We start from the raw sequence: 14,153 nt of genomic DNA on the forward strand, positions 1-14,153 counted from the left end.
GTCCGTGATACATTGTAGTTAGAATTGCCTTGGAGACACATAAATAGCTACTTCATGGGAAACCAGAGGAACAAATACTCCACTTGGCAGCAGGCCAGCATGCTGTTTGAAAGCTCTGCTATAGGAAAGTAACAAGCGTCAAAGAGTTCCCAATCTCCACGGAGTGAAATACTCCTCAGCACGGAATGCAGCCCTCACTGCCTGCTTCCCGACATACTAATGGCCAGGGTACCCTGGCTTCCCTTCCCCCTGCTGCTGGGGAATGAGGTTGATGGTGAAAGTAACTGAGACCGTCTGGTCTGAAATCGACTGAGCGTCATCCAGTGAGCTGGTAACAGAAGCCAGGATTGCTTGTTACCTCTGGCTGCTATAGCCACTCTCCCTTGGTCCTGTCTGTTTCCACTTACTATCATGGCCGATGGTTACCCACTGCTTGAGAGAAATTACACTTTGGCTTTGAGGGCCTAACAGTAGCAGAAAGTTGTAACATAGGTTACTCCTCCCTAGGGCTATAATCACGAGCTGGGGAAGTTGTCACCGTGCATCTGGTGGTGACAGGATGAACCTGGAACCAAGACGAGGTCACACACTAGGAAACTACTTTCCTAAGCAATATCCGGTGTGAGAAATTCCAGCAAAGACTGTCTCTAGGATCACTTCTTAGATTAAGGGAAACAATGTTTTCCTAAGGGCCCATAGTTCAATTTAGTTTAATGTACATTGTTCAAATGTTAGCATTTCAGGCATAACATATATATCCAGATTTAGGAAGTGATTAGTTGTTGCCTGAGGGGTCTGGATGGTGGTTTATTGTATATAAAGACATTGAACTTTTTCTAACCTGAGTCCTATGTCCTCGAATTGTGTTTATGTGTGTGTGTGTGTGTGTGTGTGTGTATCTTAAATAGAATATAGATACATGTATTACTCTGATTTATATATTATATATTTTATTATATACTAGATTATAGCCTTTTCCAGACCATGAGGGTTCAGAAATAGTCACCAGTCAAAACATTAATTACTAAGACATCAGTTTCCTTGAGTCATGATAGGTAAGTCTTGTGCAAGCATAAAATAAAGAGTTTAGATAGATGTCCCACAGACAAAAAGGGTCACATAAATGACCTTTTAAATTATGGAATTGGCTCATTCATATTTTTTGTAGCAGCCCAAGTATCTGTGTATTCTGGCCTCTGATACATTAGAATCCAGGAAGGATTTCACTATTTCCCTGTAACTGCAGCCAAGGTGTATCTGGGGGGAGGGGGTATGGGTTGGGATGAGGTCACAGAGAAATGCAGAAGCAAAGGCGCGTACTCCTTGATACTCCTGGCATCTGTTCTGGCTCCAGTAGGACCTGGCTACTGTGGATATCAGTGTGATTGACAGGGGAGAGCCAGAACTGGAGAGAGAGACAGACAGATGGCCTCAGAGTTCAACACTGAGATAAATAAATCCTTTCTCCCCAACCATATTGCTTTTAGTCATGGCATTTTGTCACAGGAATATAAACACTAATTAAGGCTCTTTCTGACATAGGGCAGGATAAAACAAACAGTCATGAAAGTTTGTCAGTGTTGGGGTGGTCCTTGAACCCTGGAATCCATATGGTAGCAGCCCAAGCTACCATAGCATAGATGACATAGCAGGCTGTCCCCCGGCCCTCATACATGCTCACTGGTACAATATGCATACCCATGCACAAAATTAACTTAAAAATACATAAAAAGTAAGCACTTTTCAAAGTGACAGTAAGTTACTATACACGTTCTCTTCGCACCTTAACTTTGGAAAAATGTATATTGTAATGTTTTATTGTTTTTCACATATACTTATAATATATATACATATATAGTGACATTTCTAATGTATGCCATGCAATGATTCAATACCTCGTTAGCAGAGCATTGCCCTTCCTAACGATGACCCTATAATTATCAGCACATATAAAGCACATGTTTACCATGACAATTAACATCAAAATCTATACTCACTTCTCTTTCTAGATTTGCAATATTTAGAAAGTCGGTGTTTGAAAAACTGAAATCTTATTTCATTATGGCTTTTTTATTATAAATTACTGAGAATGCCAATTACTTATAATCGAGGTTAATAAAAATGTAGTGGGAATTCTCATTTGAACCTTGCCGGAAATTTGGTTGAGTCTGGGCATCTTGCTGGACAGAAGCAAGGCTGGACTCAAGGCAGGGAAACAAAGTGCTAGGTCCAGAAAGGGGCAGTGGGTGCCAGTCTGCCATGGCGGCGACCCTTTCAAACACACAGGAGCCCAGGGTAGACTCTTATCTGTATCTGAGGCAAAGGACCACAAGCAAAAGTCAATGTCCTGGTATGGGGACATACGCAGAGCTGCCACCACTTACAGCCATTTTATCACCAATGGCGGTATGTGAAGATATACTAATACCAGAGATGGCTTCTCACCAAGGGTCAGGGACTGCAACAGAAGACTGGAGAAGGCACTAACTGGTACGGCCAATCCCACCGGGAAACTTACCGATGGGCACTCAGGGACATTTCTACAACCTCTTGCAGACACCTGGGTGAAGACCATCTGCCAGAAATGAGGAAGATCCCAGAAACTTTATGTTCTTGCTAATGATGTGACTCCCCCCGTCCCAGGAGCCTCCTCACCACTGGGAAAGCTGGGACGTAATTTACACATTTTCCCATCTTCCATTTCTGCAGCTGTGATAAGACATCCTGACAAAAAGCAGCTCAGGGGAGAAAGGAATTTATTTGGCTGACAATTCCTGGGCGTGTCATTGAAGGGGACATGAAGGCAGGGACATGGGGGAGTCAATCACATCACATCCAAGAGCAGAGAAAGAATAAATGTATGCTCTGAACCCTGCCTGGGGAATGGCGCTAGGTCCCGTATTGATTGACAGGCAGATAACCTTCCATAGACACTCTCCCAGGCTAATGTGGCTGCCCCTCACTGACTCCTCTCGGGTGAGCCAAGGTTGGGGCAAGCTGTCCCCAAACTAAGCATTGCACACATCGGGAACGTTTTGTACTTGAAAGTTTTTTTTCATTGTCTTTTCAATTACCCGTTCCTTTGAGACAGTCTCACGGGAATGAGGAGGCTGCAAGGGTAAGGTGATATTGACGAGTCTTTTGAAAATGCATTTTACTTCTGAAGGGACTTTACGAGTCAGCTCCTCTAGGTGAAAAAGAAAAATGAGCTGTGCCAATAGATACCCACGTGATGATGCTGTCTTCAGTCATTCTCCGGGATGTGGTGATAATTGGCACCTCTTCTCGCTCCCTTTGATTGGCCAGAGAAAGAAGCATGGCTTCTATGCCTACTTAATTGGGCATGGCACAATCATACAAGCTTATCTAAGATGATTGCCTCTAATCTCGTTTAAGAGATATTAGGGGGGCGTGTGTACCTCAAAAGCAGCAGAAGACAGCCTGGTTTGTTTGACCTACATTCACAGGCAGCACCGGGCTATTTCAGAAGTTTCCTTATCTCTGGGTTACTTCCGTTGTATTTAGGGTTTGTTTGTTTTGTTTTGTTTTTTAATTTCTTATTTGGTAGTTTAGCCTATGGGTACACACACACACACACACACACACACACAAAGAGTAACAAGGAGAATTGGAGATATGTGGAGAAATGATTCTTAGCAGCCTAAGGAAAACCTCATAAGGGATTGCAGAGACTCCACAAGAGTGGATGTAAAGAACGATTAGATTGGGAGAGATAGCTCAGTAGGTAAAGACACTTGCCACCAAGATTGTCAACCTGACTGAGATCTCTAGGACACACACACACGCACGCACACGCACACGCACACACACAAAATGAAAATGTTTTTTTAAGTCGTGTGCTCCCTTTTGTGTGGGACATCCCTTTCAGGAGGAGGAGATATGATTTCTACTTTTATCTCTGCACCCCACCGCAGTGGGTGACCTCTGCCTGTGGCACAATGATTCTTTCATTGAAGCCATAATTAACATTTCATGACAACTTGTACACAGAATGAAAATCAAAGAACCACAGCCCCGGGGTGTCTCAGACACCTTGGAGTAAAGTTTTCAATTTTTATCACTATTTCCCCCTCAGGACATAACCAAGTATTCCCTTTGATGCCAGCTCACTTCTGGTTACAGGGTGTCAGGCACGGATCTATCTGGCGTTAGAATCAGGGCGCCATCGAAGTACGAGTGGGTGAGTTTAAGGTTGTCTAAGAATGAGGGCGCAGATAACCAATGAAAGTATGATCTGCTGGAGAATCTTCGTTCCGCCTTTCCTTCCGGTCACGTGACTGTGGGTATGGAGGGGTCAGACAACCTTGACAGAGGTCTCCCCACTTGTGAAGCTGCATCGCTTACGTGCACATGTGTGTTTCTGAGTGTGTTTCTGTGTACCCCACAGACACAGGCACCCCAGGAAGTAAGACCCGCCCATAGCCATAGTTACAGGTGGTTGCGAACTTCCTGATGCAGTGCTGGGAACCAGCCCCCGATCCTCAGAAAGAGCTTTTCCACTCAGTCATCTCTCCAGCCCCTGTCCCCACTTTTAAATGAATGCACCCTCACTTTTAAGGGGCCTATATAACTATATATGCTTTGCAATGATGAAATCTCTCACGGTGATGCCAGCACCAACCCAGTACCACGGCAGTGCCCTCCGTAAAATCCAGTTAGCCACTTGAATTCAGGTTTACTAGATTCAGATCTTTCCACGTCATTCCCCAAACACTAGAAGCATGCCCAACCAGAGAAGAACATGTCTTCTGAGAACGGATTTGGCTTCTGCACATCCAAAGCCTCAAAAACAAAACAAAACAAAACAAAAAACCCAAAACAACAACAACAACAAACCCACCATTCACCAGGGATTTAATGAATTCCAGCTCAATAATGTGATAACCAAAGGACCCGCCTCCTAGGGAAACGGATGTGGCGCAGCTGGCTTCATAAGTGTTTAAACAATTACCAAAATTTTATTCTTGTATTATTTTTCAAGAACGACGTGGACAGAGGAGGATGCATATTTAATGAAACCCTCAGCATGGTACTGTGTCCCTATCTGAAGGATATATAAGGAACCAAAGGGGGAGAGACATTTTCTATCATTTCATGACTCCCTGGGAACATTCTGCACGTTGCACCCCAGCTCGTCTCTTGCAGCCGAGATGGGACATGCTCTCACACGTACCCTGCAAACATCCCCCTGACCTCTGCTTGGCAGCAGGGAACTTTCTGCTCTCTGGATTCAACGTCCAGCGGGTAAAAACAAGAGGCAGCATTTTGGCAAAGATAATTTTCTCTTATCAGCAAGAGAATGATAGGGTCACTCGTACTTAACGGAGCAAAGAAGAACTGTGGGACCCAGGTGACTTCCTGGTGTAGCACCTGACACTATCATAAATCTAAGGGCGCAAACAACAATCCGGTCAGATTGGCAGAAATTTCGCGCTTCCAGGAATGAATGTTAGAACCATTTCTTCAAGAACGGTGTGGACCTCCTTGAGGGGACTCGGAATTGTGGATTAAAGGGACAAGTACCAGATGCAGCTTTCAAGACCAGTTGCAGCTATTGGGGCTAAAGATTGTCTTATTATCCTGTTGCCAAGTGGCCTCTCGGAAGGACATAACGACAGGAACTATGTGGAGTTGCTCTCTGGATGTATGGAAGGGCAGAGTCTGTCCTGCTAGGCTCTCCCTCTTAGACTTCTCTAGGGAGCACACTGACAGCCTCTGCTTTCCTCCTGCCAGCTTCTATTCAGACCACACTCCACCAGGCCTTTTCAAGCTGACACCTGAATGTAGTGGGGCTTTTAGAAATGGGTCATTTCTTCTGTGCTTCACCTACAGCTCTTTCCAGAGTCCTCCTTAGCCTGGACAGAACTCTCAGAGATGCTGGGTCTGAAGTTCTTCCCTCCTCTTCTTTCCTTTTCTCCTTTGTAGATGTCTAACTTACATGGCAACAGGAGGACTCTGGAAACTCCCCTAGTCCTCTACGTCATGAGTCTTGTGATAGACTGAATAGTGTCTTGCAGAAATGTAAGTTCTAAACCCCGGTTACCTGCACGTGTGACCTTATTTGGAAACTGGGTCTTGGCATGTATCATCAAAATGAAGACAGCATCCCAAGTTTGAGATCATAGTCCAGTGTTACTTACTGCGGTCTTTACACTAAGAGGGAAACCTGGGAAGAGAGCTAGAAGAAGACTCTGGGAAGAGAGAATCTGATGTCAGATTTACGTAGAATGTGAGGCCTCTAGGAGCTGGAGGGGATGAGAACTAACTTTTCACACAGGCCACGTGGGAAGCATGGCTGCCCACGTTCCTTTTCCTCTACAGTGGTAAACCATGGCAAAGGGAAGTTAGGGGGGGGGGTGACTCTGGCTCGCGGTTTAAGGGTGCGGTTCATCATGGCAGGGAATCAAGGTGAAGAAAATACTCTATTCGCGTCCAGTCCGCAATTGGGACGACGCTGCTTAGCTCCGTTTCTACATCATCCAAGACTCCAGCCAGGGAACGTCCCGCTCACGGTGGGGAGTAGCCCATCATTTGATGTTTTAAACGTCATTTATCTTTCTGCTAATGCTTTGCCCCTGCAGCAAAAAGACGTTTTCTTTGTGTTTTCAAATAAACACGAATTCAGCGTTTGGAGGATAATACATTATTGGTCTTTGATGTGATAGTGGTATGTTAAATTCATTGGACTGTCTCATGAGAAATGTATGAAGTCTTTAAAAGAATGTAGAGTGTCTGGAGAAGCGGTTTCATGGTAGAACACATGTTTGCCATGCACTGGGCTTTGCATTTAACCCACTGTAAATTTTCAAAAAATACGCACAAAAATTAATATTAAAAGCATCTATATAAGAATTGATGTTTCTGTCTGCTATGACAGAATTATTTAGTTTTTACTGAGCTATTCGTAGTCGCCCCACACCTACGTTAATTATTGAGAGCAGACATGTGAAATGAATTTAAAAATGTATCCTGTGTAGAATCTACATGCAGTAGAAGATGCTCTTTACAAATGGGCGTTTGTTCTGTCGGGCCCACAGTGCCCAATCCTAGTGAGCAGCCCCGTCCTATCAGTGAACAGTGAGCAGCCCTGTCCTATCAGTCAGGGTTCCGTGAGCAGCCCCATTCTGTCAATCAGGGCTAGGTGAGCAGTCCCGACCAATCAGGGCTCGGTGAGCAGTCCCGACCAATCAGGGCTCGGTGAGCAGTCCTGACCAATCAGGGCTTGGTGAGCAGTCCTGACCAATCAGGGCTTGGTGAGCAGTCCTGACCTATGAGGGCTCGGTCAGTTGTCCTGGTTCTTCCTGAGTTATTTGCTCACCTGAAAATGGTAGACCGGCATCAGCTACTTGAACTAACAAAGGGTTTGTTATAATTTATGCTACAAGTATGTAGAAGTCATTTCCAGCTCTCATAGGACTGGTATGAAAGTCTTCTCTTTCATACCACAAAGGCAGAGTTATAGAAGTTAAAAATAGTATTTCTGTGGAAATGGACTTTCTGGTAACAACAACAACAACAAAAAACAGGTGGGTAGTGGAGACATGTTTGAAAATTCAACATGGCAGAATACACTTTATTTATGGGGAATTGATATATTCTATTGCTCTCACAGGTAGTTTTCTTTCTCTTGCAAGATTTGCATGTTGGAGGGGAGTTCTGAGCTGTCTGGGTAGTGATCTATCTTGTTTATTTGTGTCAACATCTGAAATCAATTATATAAATATAGAAAAAGCCTTCGGTGTTGTTTTAATCAGTGCATGGTTTTGACAGTTTGTGTATAGCGTCAGTTTCCTCCACTTTAAGTATAATTTAACCTCGTGGTTCATTTTTTTTTTTCTTTCTTTTTTTTCGGAGCTGGGGACCGAACCCAGGGCCTTGCGCTTGCTAGGCAAGCGCTCTACCGCTTGGTTCATTTTTAATAAATACATCTTTGGTGAGATTGGCTATCTGTGATTATAAATGGAGATCCTAGAAATCGTTGTGGCTCTCTGTTTTTGCTCTTTCTCAAGCCCGATGCCCTGCTGTGTGGGTCCTCAGACCTGCGGAGAGGTAGGTTCACTTAGGCCTCCTGTCACAGCCACGTGACACATCTTTTAAGCAGTCACCTGCTCAGTCAAGCCTTAATAGGATGGCCAAGACCTTTACCACAAACACGTTAAATGGCAGAGCTGAATGGCACAGCCGAGTCTCCTGAACCCTAGATACCTGTTGTCAGTTAACTTCCTCTCAGGGTCAGTTAACTAACACAGGCTCTTTATGCTGCTCCTAATTGCTAGCTGGCTCAGTGGGGGCCTTAAATGGAAAATGTCCCCACCATCTCTTGTATTTGAGTACTTGGTTCCCCTTGTATGGTTTTTCTGTTTATGGAGGTCATGGGACCTTTAGGAGGTGAAGCCTTGCAGAAGTGCGTCACAAGGGGTGGCACCCTAATGCCAGCTCTCTCTCTCTCTCTCTCTCTCTCTCTCTCTCTCTCTCTCTCTCTCTCTCTCCCTCTCTCCCTCCCTCCCCGCCCCCTGCTCTGCATCTGACGTTGATGAGTCCATGATTTCTGGGCTTCCTGCTCTGAACACCGTGGCCATGCCTTCACCATGGGCTCTCCCTCTAGGACTGTACGTCAAAATAAACTCTTGGTTTGGCAAGTTCCCTTGGTCGTGGTGTTTTATTACTGCAGTGAATAACACATGGAGTTAGTTATGGCATTTAAGAAAGAAGGATATATTTAAAACATCAAATCACAAAACAACGTGAAGGTGATGATTCATTAAACATCTTTGGGAACAGCTGTCTGGGGAGCTTTGATCAGTGAAGAAATGGATCTATCTGTTCCTTATGAACAATTCTAAAGCGGTCAAAGTAGACATTGCATAAAGCCCTCATGGGCAAGGTGCGTGCCTAGGTAAAAATCTGCCCCACACTTTAATCCTTTGTGCATTTCCTGAGTGTGTGGAGGTAATGGCTTCACCAGGTTGACAGGATATTTTTATCAGAATCTGGTGAAATATATCTTTCTGCTAAAAAAGACATTACCCAAATAATTCAACGAGTGCCTGCCCCTCGTTGGAATATTGCTTGCATCCTGTAGCTCAGCTGTAGAAACAGTGGCTGTGATATTTCAGCCTTTATGCAGCCAGCCCTATCATGGGGAAAGCATCTATAAATTAATAGAAAATGGGATCTTTCTCCCTCTGCTAAAACTTCAAGAGCCTCATTTTGCTGAAGGAAATCGCTACTTGAATTTAGATGCATTTAAGACCCTTTCAAGGATACTCTACCACTGCAGCTGACTTCTTCAGAGAATTTGCAGGGAAAGCCTCAGAGAATGTTTACAAAAGGCTGCCTGTATGAAGGCCTTCACCTAGGACACTTGCCTCTAAAATGCTTCAAACAGAGCCCATGGCAAGAATAGTGTATGAGACTGCTAACTGTCTGACTACTTCTCTCGGTTATGGAAGTTGCCTACAGGCAAGGCAGCATGGGATTGCAAACTATGGTGACTTGACAGGGACTCTCCTGCCACTGGTTCTAAAGCTCCAGCCCTGCCGGAGGGGCCTTTCAGTTAACTGCATGGGAGTCACGAGCAGCTGAGCCAATATCCCTTGTATGTCAGTTTCTCTCTCCTGGGTGATCTCCTCTACTCCCCTCCCTCTCCCTCTCTTTCCCTCTCCCTCTCCTCCCCCTCCCTCTCCCTCCCCCTCCCCCTCTCCCTCCACTTCCTCTTTCTTTCCTATCTAGTAATAGGAGTAAAGCCAGGGAGGGTAAAGGGTGGGAAAAGAAAAGAAGAACCCACAAAGTAGCAAAGACCAGCTACAAGTATTCATTCTTTCTTCTCTGAGAGCATACAGTTTCCTTGTGGTGTGACTACCGTCTGCACTATAGAACACACAATTGATTTTGCCCCACTGGGGACATTCAGTACCATTTGAGGCATTTTTTGCTTTGGACAATTGGGAGCACTGCTAATATGGAGTAAGTAGGCAGGAGCCTCTGATGGTGCCAAATATTCTACAAGGTGCAACAGAGCACACAGGCTTAGACACTGATTTAGTTAAAAGCCACCTTGCAGTGTCCTAAAGTTGTCTGCATTTAGCTTTCAATCAACTCTTCCTCAGTCACAGGAAGCTGAGTCACCGAGCTTCACTGAGTTGGCTATTTGTGACTGGTTTACCCAGATTCCTTCACTTCCCAGCCACCTCTGAAACGTATACGCTAAGGAGAAACTTAAATCTTCCAGACTACATGCAACTTGTGGAAAACTGTACTGACTGTGTCTCCCTCGGCTGACCTCAGCATCGATGAAGAAACCGTACCTTCTCCTTGCATTCAGTCTAGAAATTGATTCGATTATTCTGTGCTCGGTTTATACTAGCATGTCCCTGTAGATTGTTCAAATGTCAAGAAAAGCACTGAGCCCATTTCTGCTTTCTGTTCTTACAAATCCCCTACCCATGGGTGAGCATTTAAGAGGCTCCCTGCCTCCCTGCCTACACTGCTTTTTAACAGCAGAGAGCCAGCAAAGGGAGATGCTTCTCTGGTGACAAGCTCAGCACTTGTGTTTTTGTTCATAGAAACACATATAAAACACAAGCATACCGCACTCCTCATAAGGCTCAGGGACCCTTGTGGAAAGGGGAGTGGAAAAGTTGTAAGAGCTTGGGATCTGGAAGGATGAGAGCAAACTGTATCTCGTCAACTCAGCAAAACCCTGCTGACTCTTGTGAATTCACAGTAACGATTGTTGCCTGAAGAAGAAAGATGAAGCCAGTGGACATTCTCTTCCTTACCTGGGGAGCCAAGGATGGCGATTAGGGTTTTGTTTAGGCAGAGCGGATCCTGGTAGGCCACCCTACCAGTGGATACCCTCTCCCCAGGTCTTCACAGGCTGAACGAACTGGACTCCATGGGTTATTTTTTTTTTTAATGAGGGTATGAAATTAGGAGTGGATAGAAGGTGGGAAGGGGAGGGAATATGATTAGCATATTGTGTATGCTTGTATGACATTCTCATAGAATAAAATGTCTTATTATTTAAATTGTTTAAAGTCTATCAAATGCTAATAAAAAAGCCACCAACAACTCTGGAAACTCAGACCTTTACAAGGGCAGAGGCCATGAAAGTGTGCTAGGACCTTATGGACACCTGAGAAGGAGTGCCTCTGCTCAGCTGACAGGTGCTGCACATAGCACGAGCATTGCACTTGCCATAGCTGTTATCTGTGTGAGCCCTGCTGAGGTCTGTTCCTGGGACCCTGTCTTCTGTCTTTGGTCTTAGGAGGCCTGTGTACCCTTTGTCATCACTGCCAGTGAGCTCTATGTCTCCGATAAATATCTCTCTGGCTGCCCAGAAACCAAGAGCCACATCAGAGTCATCAACTCTCTATCTTAAAAAATGGTTGAATTGTGTCACTTCAGTACCGATATACACTACGTACAGCCATCTTCAAGACAGGACCCAAGGCCCTGCAGGATTCAGGCAAATGTAAGATATAGGGACATGCAGGCATAAAGAGAAAGGAGATGAGGAGACAAGGAGGAGCAGAAAAGGCTGTAAGAGAAGATGTGGTACAGTGGGACCTTCCCACGGGGAGACAAAACCCTCTGCTCTTATTAGCTGCATGTCAGTTAGTGTCTACGGGGGCATCTGCACCAGGACAGGGCTGGAGCTGGTCAGCCACCCATGAGGGCAGTTTCTCATGTGAAGAGTTGTGCTAGGGACAGCTCTGATTGTCCCCATCTGTCACTCAAAGAAGCTAGTGACCAGGCTGATGGTCCTTCCCTGGCCATTTTGTGCAGGAAGAAGCAAGAGTCTGCACTGTTGTTTTAGTATTTCTAGTTTTTTTAGTTCCATGGAAAGAAGATGCCCTGGGAGTATATATAAAAATTAATAGCACCGAATATAGTAGACAGAGCCACTGAAATGTCACACATATGCGCGCTCTCTCTCTCTCTCTCTCTCTCTCTCTCTCTCACACACACACACACACACACACACACACACACACACACACACACACACACACACAGAGGCATGCTTTGCTGCTCAAATTCCCTCACAGTAACACACACCACCATGTGAGACCATGAATGCTGCTTAGTTAAGAGCTAAACAATCCTGTGAGAGGATTTTGGACTTGCTATAAAATGGACCTATACCTGAGCCACACATATTATCCAATTTAGGGTTCATAGTGAAAGTATGAGTTTACTTGTTTAATTCTTATTACATCTATCTATCTATCTATCTATCTATCTATCTATCTATCTATCTATCTATCATGCATGTGTATCTATGCTATCATCTATTGTGTGTATGTGCATTTACATGTATATAGTGTGTGTGCATGTACGTGTGTATGCATGTATGTGGTGTATGTGCATGCATGTGCATATATGTTGAGTATGTAATGGTGAGCCTATACTATGACGCATATGTAGAGGTCAGAGGAAAACTTCTTAGAGTCAGTTCTCTCCTGCCACCACATGGGTTATAGGCATTCCGTGATCAGGCAAGCAATTTTACCCACTGAGCACCTTGCCAGCCTGTATTCATGGTTCAGACACAGATCTGTCTCTCAGGGATCTCTGAGGGTTTCCCTAACTTCCTGCCATGTGTCTCTCCTTCATGTTCTGAGTGGCTTCATATCTTCAATGATTGACATATTGGAGGCGCTTGGTCAGTGCTGACGGGAGCAAGGTCATATTTACTTTGCACACACATTGTCCTCACAGGGGCCAGGCATGCATTTGGCTCACCAGCCTGGAGACCATGGTAATGTCAAAGTCAGCCCTGTTCATGTGTGAGCAAACTCCTGTCTGGCAAAAGGCAAGATGGCTTAATCAGATGTGTGGCTAGAATCTTCACAACACATTGTCCCAAATATAACATACTTGGTTACTGTTATATTTTAATATGGACCACTTACTGATGCTTATTTAAAAAAATGTTTAATAAGCTCCAAACCACAAGTTTAATGGTAACATGATTTAAAGATCTAGCTTGGTGTTTAAACAAAGGAGACAGTAGAGAACGATTGATGTGTTACTGTATCTTAATGTATAAGGCAGTGGGGGGGTGGGGGGGACGCCACCTACACCGCCCAGCCATGCACTGAGTGAGAAGTACTTATTCTGAGTTTATTTAGAAATTATACCCTGCAAATGACTAATAACTCCCTATTAGAAATAACTAAAATGTGCCAAATACTGGATTCACTCCCAGATGGCTTATACAGTTATTTAAGCATGGGGGGAAAACCTGAAATTTTGTTTGGCAAGGATATTAAGTGTGCATTTAGCTAATGCTAATAAAAGGCATCTACTTCTTACCTTTGTATTAGAAAATACGTTCAGATGCTAATTCCTTGACAGGCTTACAAAATTAAATTATAATTGAAAAGTTGTCATAGCAAGCTCCATGGATCAAAAGTAGGAAAGGAAAAATAATGAAGCCCTTATGGATAGGTGTAAATGTTTAAAGAGAAGCAAATGACAAGTCCCTTGGTGAGGAGTGTGTGTGTGTGTGTGTGTGTGTGTGTGTGTGTGTGTGTGATGTTTGCATGTGGTGTGTGTGCATGTGCAAGTGCATGTGTGTGTGTGTGTGTGTGTGGGTGTGTGAGTATGAGTGTGTATGATGTGTGTGTGGTGTGTGTGTGTGTGTGTGAGATGTTTGCATGTGGTGTGTGTGCATGTGCAGGTGCGTGTGTGTGTGTGTGTGGTGTGTGGTGTGTGTGTGATATGTGTGTGTGTGTGTGTGTGTGTGTGTGTGTGTGTGTGGTGTGTGTGGGGTGTGTGTGTGTGTGTGTGTGTGTGTGTGTGTGTGTGTGTGTGTGAGTGAGTAGAGATTTTCTAGCTTCTCAGAGGAGAATAGTAGACTAAAAGAAACAGTACACATTCTGGTGATCCAGATATCAAGTCGAAAGTGATGACTGTACAGTCACTGGCTGGATCAGAGGGGACCTCTCAGACAGAGACTGTCACAAAGGCATGAAGGTCATCCAAGAAAGTGACACTGCAGGCAAGCTCTGAAGGATGCCTTCAGATAGATCTGGTCAGTTAAAAAACACCACCAAGAAGAAGGTGTATTCTTCTGTTTTAGGATGAAATGGTGTGTATAGATATCTGCTAAATCCATTTGG

Source organism: Rattus rattus, chromosome 10, assembly GCF_011064425.1.
Source record: "Rattus rattus isolate New Zealand chromosome 10, Rrattus_CSIRO_v1, whole genome shotgun sequence".
In the NCBI taxonomy this organism is placed as follows: Eukaryota; Metazoa; Chordata; class Mammalia; order Rodentia; family Muridae; genus Rattus; species Rattus rattus.